Genomic DNA, 16,718 nt, shown 5'->3' on the forward strand with positions numbered 1-16,718 from the left:
CAAAGTGATCTCTAGTCTTTCCCATTTTATTGTTTTCCTCTATTTTCCTCAGTATTCCTGTTTTCCTCAATATTCCTCTTTGTATTGATTGCTTAGGAAGGCCTTCTTATCTCTCCTTGCTATTCTTGATAGAGTGCTTGAAGAACTGTGGATGGAAGTTCATAACATTGTACACGAGGCGGAGTGGCTCATAGCCTTCTCCTGGTTTTCATTAGCTTTCTGCTTGGCTACCCCACCTATACACACAGTTGTAGTAAAAAAAAAAAAAAAAAAATCCATGCAGTGCAAAGGCATTTTTTATACAATCCAGTCCTTCCCTTCTCCCTGGAGTGCTATTTCTGAGCCTCTCCTGCAGAGAAACGTGGGGACCCCCCTGCCAAGTCAAGATGGCCAGTAAGCAGTTGTGAATGGGTCTGTATGTCGGGAGGAAGACTAGGGATGGAAGCAACAAGTTTGCCATCATCAATATAACATGAAAATGTAGCTCCTAGAAAAGAAAGGAATTGCTCCCCCTGCCCCCAAAAAGTATATCCAACAAGAAGAGGACTTAATACCGAAACCTGAGCCGCACGAATTTCTGAGAGCCAGGTTGAGAAAGACGGTGATTCCAGGAAGAGTTGAGAATGGTAAGCAAGAAAATCAAGGTAGGAGAGAGTTTATGAAGGAAAAATCATCAATGTAGGGAAAGTAAGGACGAAGGGGTTGGTTTTGGGTTTTCCCACCAAGGGGCCCTTGTCTGACTTGGTCCCCTTCAGTACAGAAGGCAGACTGAGGAAGCAATGCGAGCCAAGAAAACGCAGGCCCCGAGTGGAGACGTCTCCCAGAAGCCTGGCTCTCGGGGGACGGCCGTCCACACGCAGGGAGGAACTGGAGTCAGCCCAGCGCTGGAACAGCCACACAGCCCCTCCGAACGCCCGAGTCAGGCCACGCGGCTCCTCTGGGGGCCCCGCCAGGGCCCCTCGCTTCCGAGCAGTCCCCCAGCCCAGGCCCCACGCCTGCTCCCCGCGGTCCTCGTGCGCCGCACGGGCTCTCCTGTGAGCGCCAGTCCGCCCGGCCTCAGCCCTGGCTGTGCGCGGGCTCCCGTCCACCCCCGCCAGTCTCGCCTCCAGGGTTTCTCAGCGACGAGAACCCCGACTGATCTTTGGACCCGGCCACTGGCTCAACCTCTGCGCTCAGGCTTTTTTTTTTTTCTTAGTAGATTTACAATGTTGTGTTGATTTTGGATATACAGTGAAGTGATATGTATATATATATTCTTTTTCAGATTCTTTTCCCATATAGGTTATTATAAGATATGGAATATAGACCCCTGAGCTACATAATAAGTCTTTGTTTATCTATCTGATATGTAATAGTGTGTATCTGATAATCCCAAATTCCCAATTTATTCCTCCTCCTCCATTTCCCCTTTGATAACCGTAAGTCTATTCTCTCTGTGAGTCTATTTCTGTTTTGTAAGTAAGTTCATTTGTATCATTTTTTAAGATATAATATATAAGTGATATCATATGATATTTGTCTTTGACTTACTTCACTTACTATGGCGATCCCTAGGTCCATCCATGTTGCTGTAAATGGCATTGTTTCATTGTTTTTTATGGTAGTATTCCGTTGTGTATATGTACCACATCTTCTTTACCCGTTCATCTGTTGATGGGCATTGAGGTTGGTTCCACATATTGTCTGTTGTAAACAGTTCTGCTCTGAACAGAGGGATGCATGCATCTTTTTGAATTAGGATTTTTGTCTTTTCCAGATGCACGCCCAGGAGTGGGATTGCTAGCTAGATTGTATGGTAATCCTGCTTCCTTCTTATTCTGCCTGACATTCTCTTTTTCCAGCACATTTCTTATTTAATGCATTGTGTTTATTATTCATTGTCTGTCTTCTCTTGCTAGAATATAATCTCTTTCAAAGCAAGGATCCTTGACGTATCCCATACACATCCACTCACATGTCTCTGGAACAATGCCTGGCACAGAGAAGGCCTGCCATGAATGGTGTAGAAGAAATGGAGGCAAGTTTTAAAAATGGAGAGCCTCTGTCCCATATATGTGACTCAGTGTGGAGGGGACATTTGCTGGCAGCAGGTGGCCTTGGGGAGGGAACCCTGGAGTGGAAGAGAATCGGTGACGTCCAGGATGCGGAGCACAGGGCTACCGTACAGCCCCTGAGGGTTAGCGCTTCGGGGCAACGTCTTCGGTCAGAATGACCTTAGTTGATTAGGACATGTTGTCCCTGAGGTTACAGGCTCAGTTCCAGTTGGGACCACTGAACGTTGTCTCCTCCTGACCCTGCTCTGCAGGGTCATCTCACGAGGCACGGGGCTGATCACAAGATGAACCTGTCAGGCTGGGTCCTTGCTCATTCGCGAGCCTTTCCAAGAAAGGGGTGGCAAGCAGCCTCGTTTCGGAGGAAAGGCATATTCTCTGTGTTTTCGTCTCAGACTTTTCACTTCTAGGTCTCCTCCCACGAGGTGCCCTGGAGCACAGAAGAGGCGCAGAGGAAGGCTAGCTAAGGGAGGATGCTTCTCCACCGCCTGCCTCTTCCAGGCTGAGTGACAGGAGGCGTGACCCTGGTCATCCACAAGGCGGGGCGCAGACTCCTTCCTAGGGAACCGCCCACCCCCATGTGCTCTGCTGACACAGGCGGGTGTGGAGCGACCCTTGGGCTCCACCAAGAAAGCCTAATGAGAGCATGGCCAGAGCGCCCCATCCTTCCCCAAACCTGCAGACAGACTCGGATGTTGGAGCCACCACTCGCCGCCACCCAGCGACACTTACCGCCACCCCCCACTCAGAGCCATCGACAGGCTGCCTGCTAGGTTGGTTGATGCGCCTTTTATTTAGCGTTCTGTTAATTGGCTAAACACTGTTTTGGTCTATGTGACTGGAGGATGTAAAAATGCAGTAGGTGGTTTATAGGAGATGAGTTGCAAGAGAATGCCCAGCGTTCTGAGCGGCGCCCGCATAATACCTACCCTCCGAAGGGCTGGATTTTCCCTCGGGTGACGGGGAGCAAGTTCAGTGAGGTGCCCCCCATGTGCGCCCCCCTCCCCGTCCTCTTTACTGCTCTCTTTGACCTGCTCCTCCCCTCCGAGCTGTGTGGTGGGCGTACAACTGTTGCAAGTAGGTGGCACAGCTGTTTGCTTTGACTGCCTCTGTACCTCGGGGATCCCAGCCACGCAGTCATCATTGCAGGATGAAAATGGCATTTATGCTTTAATAAACTCACCCTATTTCTTTGTTAGAGGGAAAAAAGGGGGGCATCCCACCCACCATGTTGCCAGCTACATGTCACAGCTCAGAGCACACCACAGTGGCTAATGTTTTCCAAATTCTCCCTTGCATTGGAAATGGAAACCATTAGAAAAATATTGGGATGGTGTGAAGATTTCCCAAACACCTGCCTCCCACCTCTTATGCGCAATATGCCCTGTTTTTGCAATGCATGTAGCATTTTTTTTTTTTTTTTTTTTTTGCCGTTTGGTGCATTTTCATTTACAAGCACATGTATATTTTATAAGTGTATGTGTACATACTTCTTGGTGATTTACTTGTAAATTTCCTAAGTGGGGAAGCCACACAAAGGTCGCCAAGCTGTGGATGGAATTAAATAGCATTTCCTAATAGGAAATAATAAAGCAAGCGTCAGAAACGTATAGGCTAGGGGAGAAAATGCATTTTCAACCTGAAAGTTATTGAGTGTTTATAATCAAGGAGCTGATTCTGTGGAGGAGGGGGTCAGTCCTCCTGTTCCCCATCAAATAAATCACTACATGCTCCCAAAGTTATCGCTCTGAGAGGCTAAATCTTTCAGCCATTGCTCCTTTTAGTCCTGCAAAAACAATGCATATCCTTGTTGGCACACCTGTTTCTCCCTGCACCTTGCCTGGTAGTATCTAGCAAAACATATTTCATGGGTTACCTCCGAGGGCACATTTTGCTGATTTGACTTGAAGTATCTATAACTATGATGGAATTCTTGGTCTGACTCAGAAATCACCTGCCTTTCAATCCCCCACTTAGAGGACCCTACAAATCAAGGAGAATGGCAACATCAACTTGCTTTTTTTGTCATTATATTATTTTTATTAACTAGCCTGTTATTATTTTAACATTGCAAAGCTACAAATAACTCAATCTGGGATAATGAAACTCATAGTGTGAAGGAAGTTTGGAATCAACAGGACCCTTAGATCTTATATCTCTAGATAATGCAGAGGGATGACTGGAAACTCATCTTAATGATTGCAATGAACCATGTTTATTTAATACTTTTGTCTTTTGATTTTAAGATGTTTGAAAACAATGACTGTAACATTTTGGATGTTTCATATTTTTTGCTCAAACCTCATGTTTTGCTATATGAGCAGGAAATATTTCATTTGTTCATTTATGAAGTATTTTTATTGAATACCTAGTATAGTCTAGGTACTATTCTAGGTGCTGAGGATAACAGAGCAAACAAGGATCATACGATGCTGTCATGGAGCTTATACTATTGACGGTACATCAGACAGTAAATGAATAAATCAATAAACGAGGTAACTTCATGTTGTCCTGGGCTGTGATAAATATTGGACAGAGTTATACAATGGTGGCTGAGGGGGCTGCTACCTTAGGTTGAGTGGTCAAGGAACCCTTCTCTGAGGAGGTGATATTAGGTTTGAGAACAGTATGGGGGTTCCTTAAGGAACTAAAAATAGAACTACCATATGATCCAGGAATCCCACTCCTGAGCATATATCCAAGAAAACTCTAGGTTGAAAAGATACACGTTCCTCCAATATTCCTTGCAGCACTATTTTCAATAGCCAGGACAAGGAAACAACCTAAATTCGATCAACAGATGGATGGATAATGAAGATGTGGCATGTATACATAATGGAATATTACTCAGCCATAAAAGCAATGAAATAATGCCATTTGCAGCAACATGGATAGACCTAGAGATTATCATACTAAGTGACAGAGAAAGACAAATATATGATATGGCTTATAGTTCAGTTCAGCCGCTCAGTCATGTCCAACTCCCTGCAAACCCATGGACTGAACCATGCCAGGCTTCCCTGTCCATCACCAACTCCTGGAGCTTTTTCAGATTCATGTCCATCAAGTTGGTAATGCCATCCAACCATCTCACCTTCTGTCATCCCCTTCTCCTGCCTTCAATATTTCCTAGCATCAGGGTCTTTTCCAATGAGTCAGGTCTTCGCATCAGGTGGCCAAAGTATTGGAGTTTCAGTTTCAGCATCAGTCCTTCCAATGAATATTCAGGACTGATTTCCTTTAGGATGGACTGGCTGGATCTCCTTGCAGTCCAAGGGACTCTCAAGAGTCTTCTCCAACACCACAGTTCAAAAGCATCAATTCTTCTGCACTCAGCTTTCTTTATAGTCCAACTCTCACATCCATACATGACTATTAGAAAAACCATAGGCTTGGCTAGATGGACCTTTGTTGGCAAAGTAATGTCTATGCTTTTTAATATGCTGTCTAGGTTGGTCATAACTTTTCTTCCAAGGAGTAAGCGTCTTTTAATTTCATGGCTGCAGTCACCATCTGCAGTGATTTGGGAGCCCAAAAGAATTAAGTCTGCCACTGTTTCCACTGTTTCCTCATCTATTTGCCATGAAGTGATGGGACCGGATGCCATGATCTTAGTTTTTTGAATGTTGAACTTTAAGCCAGCTTTGTCACTCTCCTCTTTCACTTTTATCAAGAGGCTCTTTAGCTCCTCTTTGCTTTCTGCCATAAGAGTGGTGTCATCTGCATATCTGGGGTGATTGATGTTTCTCCCAGCAAACTTAATTCCAGCTTATGCTTCATCCAGCCTGAACTTTCCCATGATGTTCTCTGCATATAAGTTATATAAGCAGGGTGACAATATACAGCCTTGACGTACTCCTTACCCAATTTGGAACCAGTCTGTTGTTCCATGTCCAGTTCTAACTGTTGCTTCTTGACCTGCATACAGATTTCTCAGGAGGTTATATGCATATATATATATATATATATATATATATATATATATATATGCACATATATGCTTATATGTGAACTCTGAAAAAAAACACAGATGAACTTATTTACAAAACAGAAATAGACCCACAAACCCAGAAAACAAACTCACGGTTATCGAAGGGGAAAGTGGGGAGGGATAAATTAGGAATTTGAGATTAACATATACACACTACTTTTATAAAATAAATAACAAAAACCTACTGCATAGCACAGGAAACTATACTGAATATCTTGTGATAAACTATATAGAAAAGAATCTGAAAAAGAATAGGTATATATGTATCACTAAATCATTGTGATGTACACCTGAAAATTAACAAGGCATTTTAAACCAACTCCACTTCAATACAAAAACAAATAAAAAAGGAGCAGCAGGTGAACAAAGATTTGGGACAAGAATTTTGCAGGTACAATGCTACTGTAACAGCCTAAGGCAAGGCTGAGATGAGCCAAACTGAATTGGTGGGAGCAGGACATGAGACAGCAGAGGACATCATAGACTGAGTGGCTTACGCACAACGGAAGTTTATTCCCACAGTTCTGGAGGCTGGGTGGTCTAAGATCAAGTCATCAGCAAATTTGGTGTCTGGTGAGGACACGCTTCCTGGGTCATGGATGGCCGTTTTCTCAGTGGGATGGAAAGGGTGGGGGAGTTCTAGGGTCACTTGTATGTGGGCACTAATCTCATTCATGGAACCTGCAACTTCATAGCCTAATTACCTCTCAAAGCCCTCACTTTCTAATGCCATCACACTGGGGGTTATGTTTCAACATATGAATTTGGGGGGACGTTCAAACACTCATTCTAAAGCAGTCAGGGAAATAGTTTGAGTTATATTTTAAATGTAACAGGAAGCCATGGGTGGGGGAAAGTAGGGTGTAGACAGCTGCAAGATGCTGCAGGTCCCCTGCTTCTGGAAGACTGTGGCTCAAGAGGGTCCACTCTTGTGAGTCCATAGGGACTAAGTGTGGGCAGGAGCACTTCCTTCAAGGAAATCCAGAATGTTATGAACAGAAGGATGAGGAATGGGCAGCAGACAGCCAAAGTCACACTAGACTATGCAGTCTAGTTACACTGCTAGAATCTGTTCTCAACACAAATTTTGCAGGCTTTTATACATGGGCAAAAATAGTAAAAAAAAAAAAAAAAAAATCAGAATATCTGTATCTATCTATGTATCTAAGTATCTATATATCTATCTACCCATCATTTCTATATGTAAGGGGACAGAAAGGGGATGCCCCAGAGGGCATTATTTTCTAGAATTTTGGGGAGATGTGAGGAGAAGGTAATCCAAGCAAGGATTTATTTACACCCAACTTTTAGAGACTTCGTCAGTAAAAATGAAGTTATGTTTCAATTATCCACTTAAGTTGAGTGCCACCCAAGTGGATATAGTTGTTGTTGCTGTTCAGTTGCTAAGTCATGTCCGACTCTTTGCGACCCAGTGGATTGCACACCAGTCTTCCTTGTCCTTTGCTACCTCCTGAAGTTTGCTCAAACCCATGCCCATTGAGTCGGTGATGCCAACCAGCCATCTCATCCTCTGTTGTCCCCTTCTCCTCCTGCCCTCAATCTTTCCAAGTGTCAGAGTCTTTTCCAATGAGTCAGTTCTTCGCATCAGGTGGCTAAAGTATCAGAGCTTCAGTTTCAGCATCTGTCATTCCAATGAATATTCAGGATTGATTTCCTTTAGGATGGACTGGTTGGATCTTCTTGCAGAAAAGAAGGCTCCTCTCAAGAGTCTTCTCCAACACCACAATTCAAAACCATCAATTCTTTGACACTCAGCCATCTTTATGGTCCAACTCTCACATCCATCCATACTACTGGAAAAACCAGGGAAGCAAACGGTGTATTAATGAGGGGGTTGCCATTGCAGATAACTGGGGATACTGTGCAGGGCCTGCTTTGTAACTGTCTCCAAGGGGAAGGTGGCTGGGGTATGCATCCACCAGCTTCCGTTCCTCTTTGTTTGAGAGTCTCTCCCGGAGCAGTAGCACGCTGGTTTTTCCAGTCTGCTCCTCGTTACAGGGTCCAGAGAGCACTTTCAAGTAGGGGAAGCAGGAAGCTGTGACATTTTGGGTACTGCTGTTACTGAGTCTAAGCTCATAGTGCTTACCTCATGGCAGACCAGTAATTAAGAGGTAAATAGTTGGGGCAAGGAATAATGACCTTATTTGGAAAGTCAGCAAACTGAGTAGATGGTGGGCTCATTTCCCAAAGAACCGCCTTGCCTGAGTTAGAATTTAGGCTCCTCTTATACTGAAAGGGGACGGAGTAACGTCAAGCACTTCCTGGTTCCCATCGACCTCCAGATAGCGTGCATACTAAGTCGCTTCAGTGGGTCTGACTCGTTCCAAACTTATGGTCTGCAGCCCACCAGGCTCCTCTGTCCATGGGATTCTCCAGGCAAGAATTCTGGAGTGGGTTGCCATGCCCTCCTGCAGGCGATCTTCCCAACCCAGGGATCGAACCTGAGTCTCTTATGTCTCCTGCATTGGCAGACATGTTCTTTACCATTAGTGCCACCTAGGGAGCCTGCAGCCTCCAGAGGGGATATGTTAATTTCTTCCTTCCTGCAGTCATTCACAGGTGGGCCTGATCAGGATGTTTCTTGTGGGATAAACAAAGGTATCTTAGCTTAATGCTCATTACCTGGGAGGCAGGGCTCCCAGAGATGGGCTGTTGTGTATAATTTAAGCTTACAGGTGACATCCCTTTAGTAACTCACTGGTAATGGTATACAAAATGTTCTTTTGCTGGCGACATCAGAGGTGACCTCCAGGATATGGACAGGACACCTATAAGGAAACTTAAGGGAACCTCAGGTATAAATCGGAGAAGGAAATGGCGACCCACTCCAGTACTCTTGCCTGGAAAATCCCATGGACAGAGGAGCCTGGTGGGCTGCTGTCTACGGGGTCGCACAGAGTTGGACACGACTGACGCGACTTAGCAGCAGCAGCAGCAGCAGCAGCAGATATAAATGATGGTGGTGATATCCTGCTGTTTAATTTCCCATTCATGACCCAGGGGGATGCCTGCTCATTTAGGGAACAGTCACCACAGACCCTGTGATGGTCTTTACTCTGGGGTGGCTTTTAAAACCTTCTGCATCAGTTTTCAAAGTAACTGTATCTGTAGCTGCAGAGTCTCTCCCCTTCCCTTGGGGGTCCCTCTCTGATACCCACCTTCCTATGCTCCTCCCATGTCTAAAGACGGTGGTCATTTGTTTAGACTGAAACTTTGCATATGGAGCTGGCTTCCTGGGACAGCTGGGAATTCCTGAGGGCAGGAGAGTGGAGGGGATGCTTTCGTGTACTGCCGATGGCCCCTCTGGACCCAGGCACCCACCCCCCTGCTGCTGAGAGCTCTCCGCTAAGAGCTTGTCCTGGGGTTGCCATCATCAGAGGGAGCACCCTGCCAGCAGGTGACACTTCCTCCCAGGCCAGCCTACAGTTAGTGACTGGCTGACGCAAGAGCGCAAAGGCCAGGTCCCTAGGCCTTGATTCAGAGACAGCCAGGGAGAGCTGGCCTGGCTCTGGGGCTTGCTGAAGAGTAGGCTGAAGCCTATGCCGCAGGCGCATCCAAGTCTGCCCGCTCCCTCTTCCCGATCCTGTCTCCTTTACTCCCCCATAGAGGTGGACCTACGAAACACACCCCAGTGCATCCGCTGTACCTAGGTCTCTGTGTCAGAGTCTGTTTCCTGAGAGATCTGACTTCAGGGCCTGATGAGGGACAAGTGTTGACGTGAGGACGTTTGGTCCTCACCTCCTTCAATAACATCTGACAGAGTCTAGACGGGGCCCCATTAAGATTCCTGGAAACTGGAAGGTCCTTGAGCATCTCGTCTGTTTGGAGAGGTCCGAGAGTGAGCGCTTTCACTGCAGAGCCCTTGACATCATCCCTGTCGTGGAGAAGAGCCCTCCGGATACCCACGGAGTCATAGTAAACAGATGGCACCCCGTGACTCCTGAAGCCAGCCAAGTTCAGAATGGTCTGTCAAGTGGTGAAATGTTTTCCCTGAGATTTTTATGACTGTAGAGTGTGTAAAGGGGCCAACATATATCAAGAAATGTAGACAAGGAAGGACAGCCTCCAAAAGGGGGAAGGAACTAGAAAGCCTTTAAGTCATGGATTTAATATTCTTGGAAACAGAAATGAATGATTTAAAGCTCATTTGTTTATGTTTGTTTACCATTCGGTGCCTGGTGTTCCTAGGATAGAATTTGCTTCACAGTTTTAGGATTCTATTTTACATACCAAATACCACCTTACACTTTCTGTATTTAGCGCAATTCATCCAGAGACCATAAGGCCATCCATGTACAGAGGCACACTCTCAAACTCATGCTTGTATACACCGCAAAGCTAATATTATACACAGGGACACTGACCTTAATAAATTCTTTGTTGTTGAAATAATTTGTTGGAGGAAGGTAAACACAGTGCAAGAATTTCTATAAGCTTTCCGAGTCTGCTTGCCCAAACGGCTGAGCAGACCACAATATAAGTTTTCATTTTTCTCTTGCTTCCTACCAAACTCAACCCTGGGTTGGTGGACATTGAAAATCCAGCAGCAGAAATTACACCCTATGTTAAGTATCTAAATTTTTTATCTGCAAAGCATAGATGACTGATTTAACTATCAAATTATAATGTTACGAAAACTTATGGGAAAATGATTTTCTCAGTGTTCTAAAAATATAGTACTGTAGGTTGATAATAGCATAATAAGTTTAAAAGGGCATCTGTGCAGGCATAGACACCGAATTTTAGACTCCCGTGATCTGACACAAGCTGTCTAAGAGAACATTCTATTATATTCAACCTCAAGACCCAAGATCAGGAGCCAGGTTTTATAATAACTTCAGCTCGTCTCAAATTATTTTACTTTATGAAGTTTTGCAATGAGGTGAGCATTTTATGAATCTAGTGGATTCTTTCTATCCCAAATATTGAATTTGGAGAAAAGAGGCTTTGGACATCAATAATTCAATATTACATTAACAAGGATGCTCATTGAAATGTTGCATATAATATTGAAATATGAGGCCAACTTAAACATCCATCGAAAGGGGAATGGTTATATAACTTATGGTATATGTAGGCAATGCATTTTTTTGAATAAATAATGTAAATACACATCTATTGGTTATGGAAACATGGCCATATCATATTACTGGCTGATGAAAGCAGATTATAAAGTAGCATAAATAGTATAATTAATTTATATGTAATTGTGTATAGTAAGTAAGTAAGTGTTAGTCACTCAGTTGGGCCCGACTCTTTGAGACCCCATGGGCTGCACCCCACCTGGCTCCTCTGTCTGTGAGACTTTCCAGGCAAGGATGCTGCAGTGGGTCACCATTTCCTTCTACAGCAGATCTTCCCAACCCAGGGATCGAACCTGGGTCTCCTGCACTGCAGGCAGATTCTTTACCAACTGATTAATAGATAATAACAAGCACAAAAATATTATATATATTTCTAAATAATAGTGAGGGGTTCATAAAGTGTTAATTGTGATTATCTATACCTAAAATATAGAATTTCAAATGACATTTATCCTTTGTAATTTTAAAATAAACATACATTAATTTTACAAAAAATTAGAACTATATAGCATCCAGCAATCCATATGATCCAGCAATCCCATTCCTGGGCATATATCCAAAAAGGATGAAAATCCAAAAAGATATGTATCCCAATGTTCATAGAAGCATTATTAACAGTAGCCAAGGGAGGGATAAAATCAGGAGCTTGGGATGAACATACACACACTCTCTGTATAAGCTAGTCAGTAAGAACCTTCTGTGTAGCACAAGGAACTCTACCCAATACACCGTGATAACCCACATGAGAAAACAACCTAAAAAAGAGTGAATATATGTACATGTATAACTGAGCCACTTTGCTGTACACCTGAACCAACCCAACATTGTAAACCAACAGTACTCGAATAAAATTGAAATATTAAAAGACCAACAGCCAAGACATGGGAGCAACCTAAATATCCATCTACAGATGAATGATAAAGGGGATGGTACACATATTATATAATATATGCTTAATACACATTACTTAATTTATACAATGTACATAATACATAAAATGGAATACTACTCAGCCATAAAAAAGAATGAAGTTCTTCCTTTTTGCAACAATGTGGATGGTCCTTAGAGAGTATTATGCTTAGTGAGTTTGAGTCACTCTACATTTTTACATTTGAGTGGAGAAATAGGAAAGTATGAAATAATTTACCTTAGGGTTTTTATGCAGATTGGTGATTGGTTCTGCTTTTAAGTGTTGCTGCTTTAACAAAGATCACAGCAGCATCAACATCAACACCCAACATTCACTGAGCACATACTATGTGCGAAATCCTGTTATTTATGTTTAATTTTTATCTAAATGATGCTTGTGCATAGCATAATAAACTGATGAATGGGGAAAAGAAAAGAAAAACTGTACTGTTATTATTATAGTACAAGGTTGATAATGAAATACTATTTTCCTATTTCAACTTCTTCAACTTTGAATGCCCCATCCCCAGAGACAACCATTTTTAACTATTTTACTTGTTTATTCTGCTATTTACCTCCATATTTTAAAATCACACCCTTATGGAAGAAAGTGAAGAAGACTTAAAGAGCCTCTTGATGAAAGTGAAAGAGGAGAGTGAAAAAGTTGGCTTGAAGCTCAACATTCAGAAAACTAAGATCATGGCATCCGGTCCCATCACTTCATGGCAGATAGATGGGGAAACAGTGGAAACAGTGGCTGACTTTATTTTTCTGGGCTCCAAAATCACTACAGATGGTGACTGCAGCCATGAAATTAAAAGATGCTTACTCCTTGGAAGGAAAGTTATGACCAACCTAGATAGCATATTAAAAAGCAGAGACATTATTTTGCCAACAAAGGTCTGTCTAGTCAAGGCTATGGGTTTTCCAGTGGTCATGTATGGATGTGAGAGTTGGACTATAAGGAAAGCTGAGCACTGAAGAATTGATGCTTTTGAACTGTGGTGTTGGAGAAGACTCTTGAGAGTCCCTTGGACTGCAAGGAGATCCAACCAGTCCATCCTAAAGGAGATCAGCCCTGGTTGTTCATTGGAAGGACTGATGTTGAAGCTGAAACTCTAATACTTTGGCCACCTGATGCGAAGAGCTAACTCATTTGAAAAGACCCTGATGCTGGGAAGGATTGGGGGCAGGAGGAGAAGGGGACGACAGAGGATGAGATGGCTGGATGGCATCACCGACTCAATGGACACGGGTTTGGGTAGACTCCAGGAGTTGGTGATGGACAGGGAGGCCTGGTGTGCTGCGGTCCATGGGGTCACAGAGTCAGACACGACTGAGTGACTGAGCTAAGGAGACTAGCGCCCTTGGTCCTCCTTTCAGCATGTGGGTGAGTCACTGCACAGCTATACTGGAGACCTCATGTCACCATCACCTTTGGAATTGCTCATTTCTTCCTTTCCATGTTTTCTTTTTTTCTGGTTTCACTTCCATGTTTTCTTGGGTGTTACACTAATGTGCTTCCCAAGAAAGAGTGCATGGCAGTTAAGGTTTTGAGACCTTGTATATCTTAAAATGTCTTTACGCTATCTCACCCTTGACTGGTGGTTTGGCTGGGTAAAGAATTCTAATGTGAACCTCATTTTCTCTTGAGGTTTTGACATCATTGCTTTATTGTCTTCTAGCTTTCAATGGTGTCATTAAAAAAAAATCTAATGTCATTATTTTTGTCAGTCCCTTGAATAGGATCATTTTATTTCCCTTCAGAAACTTATTAGGGCCTCTTTATATGTACTATCTTGAAATTTCAGTGTGGTTTGACTTCTGAGTTCATTTGGCCTGCTATATCAAGATATTTGTATACTGCAGTTTATAAACAGCAGAAATATATCTCTTAGAGCTCTGGAAGTTAAGTCCATGATCGCGGCTCTAGCAGATTCTGTGTCTGGTGAGAGCCCACTTGCTGAGTCATAAACGGCTGCCTTCTCACTGTGTTCTCATGGGTGTGGAAGGCTGAGGAAGCTCTCGGGGGTCCAGTCTATAATGGTGCTAATCCCATTCATGAGGGCTCCACCTTCATGACCTAACCAACTCTACATCCACATCCAGTGGGGAAATAGGTCTAAACCCATGAATTGTATGAGGACAGTAACAGCCCATGCATTTGTGCATACTCAGTCACTTCAGTCCTGTCCAACTCTGCAACCCCATGGAGCCTGCAACCCCGTCAGGCTTCTCTGTCCATGGGATTCTCCAGGCAAGAATACTGGAGTGGGTTGCCATTCCCTTCTACAGGAGATCTTCCCGGCTCAGGGACTGAACCCAAGTCTCTGCATTGCAGGAGAATTCTTTACTGCTGAGCCCCTGGGGAAGCCTGATAGTCCTTAGCACTTACTAATAATTTTTTAAATTTATTGTTCAGGATACTCCATAGTCCTTTTCAATCTGGAAATTCAAATCCTGATATTCTGAAAAATTTCTCCAATAGTTTCTCTTTTTTTTGGTTAATATGTTTTTATTTTAGATAAAATCTGAAACATTAGCAAGTTAAGTATCAGCTAAGGAACTATCAATGTCAATGAACTATTATCGTCAATGAGGTAAGAAACAAGCTTTAGAATACCTTCATGCTAAACATATAGTGATACCAAATTACAAGAGTAAAAAATATTCAAATTCTTGCCACAGAGTCCAGTGGTTTTCTTTAAAAATTTCTTCCCATTTCTCTTTCCTGTTCTCATTTTCTGAAATGATTGGATGCTAAACTTCCTGAGTTTCTTATATTTTTTTTGTGTTTTTGACCTGTTTATATATTTTTCTCCATTTTAAAATATTGCCTCAACTATATATTTCAACCTTTTCAGTATTTTTTTTTCAGTTTCTGCCATTATATTTTTAATCCCCAAATATTCTCCTGTGGATCCTGGAACCACATTAACTGTTTTCTTAACCAAGCTCTGCTCTGTGATCTTGGTCGAGTTATTAACTTCTCTGTGTCTGTTTCCTAATCTGTAAAATAAGGATAACAGAACCTAACTCATAGGGTTGTTATGATGATTAAATGGTTTAATATTTGTGGAGCACTTAGTGTATTGCCTGGCATATACTGAGTTCTTTGCAAATATCAAGATAAAAACAATAAATAAATAAATAGCATTCTGTCCCTATTTCATGGATTCATTTTTTTTTTTTTTCGGGAAACATTTTGGCCTTTTATTTATTTTTTTGGAAGCATTATGGCCTTCTGCATGGTTTGTGTTTTTTCTGTTATTTGTTTTCATCTCTGTCCTTCATATCAGAAGCACTTCTCAAGTATCTGGTAGATTCTTGGGTATAGATTCATATTTAAGATGAAACTATATAAAGCCAGTTAGAAGCTGTGTATGTGTGTATTTGTTTTCTACTGCTGCCCGAACACATTACCAAAAATGCAAGGCATAAAACAACACAGAGATACTACCTTAACAATTCTGCTGGTAGAAGTCCAACATGGGTCTCCTTGGGCTAAAGTCATGGTGTTGGCAGGGCTGCCTTCTTTTGTGGAAGCTCTCGCGGAGAATCTGTTTCTTTGGCTTGTCCAGTTTCTAGAGGTTGCTTCATCCCCTGGATCCTGGCCCCTCCTCCGTCTTTAAAGCCCGTAATTGCGGGTTAAGCTTTTCACAACCCACACCAGCTTTCACAGTCACCTTTGTCTCTGACTTCCGTCTTTGCCTCTATCCTTTTTTTTAAGGATCCTTGTGGTGACACTGGGCCAACACGGATAATGCAGAATAATCTCTCTATTTTAGGGGTGGTGAATTAGGAACTTTATTCCTCTGTCACTTTAATTCCCTTTATCAGGTGAACTGACACATTCAGGTTCTGAGGACTAAGCCGTGGGCATCTTTGAAGATGCGTCATCCTGCCTATCACAGTGTGTCTATGACTATCACCAACTTCTGGGCTCCACTGAGCAGTGGCCCTGCTCTTTCATGAGGTGGTCCCAGACTATCTTTATCTATAGGTCTCTTCTCTAGGATGAGTCAGCTTTCCCAGAGAGGATTAACCGAAACTCTGCCAGGGGGTGGGGCAGGGCACCAAACTGGCCGCCTCTGTTTGAAGCTTGGCGGGGGAGGCCCGCCGTTTGGCGAGTAGACTTTATCCTCAGCTCCAGTCTCCAGAGCCAGGACTCTCCCGCTTTCTCTGTTTTCCTGGTGATCCCAGGTCAGAGCCACTTAAGGGAATGAAACTCCAATCTCTTCCTGAGGTCAGAGAGGGACAGTTAGTTGTCGGGAGTACAGGAGGAATGCTGGAGAGCTGATTCCTCCCTATGCAAACATTTTTTTCTCTTTTTAAAAACTTACTTTGGACATAACTTCAGACATATTGTGAAAGTTACATTCAGCAAAAAAGTTTCCTTACACTCTTCACCCAGGTTCCCCAGAATCACCCAGAATAGTTAACAGTTGGTTTATCACTCTCACTTTCACTATAAAAGCAAGCTGGATCCTGTTTCCTTGACATACGCATTAGTTTCCTATTGCTCTATTACCACAGACTTGATGGTTTCAACAACACACATTTATTATCTCATAGTTATGAACGTCAGAGTTTTCAAATTGGCTTTATTGGGCTAGAATGAAGATGTTGTGGGACTGTCTTCCCACTGGAGGCACTAGGGGA

The sequence above is a fragment of the Giraffa tippelskirchi genome, chromosome 2 (genome assembly GCF_054371585.1).
Source record: "Giraffa tippelskirchi isolate mGirTip1 chromosome 2, T2T-mGirTip1v1.2.pri, whole genome shotgun sequence".
NCBI lineage: Eukaryota > Metazoa > Chordata > Mammalia > Artiodactyla > Giraffidae > Giraffa > Giraffa tippelskirchi.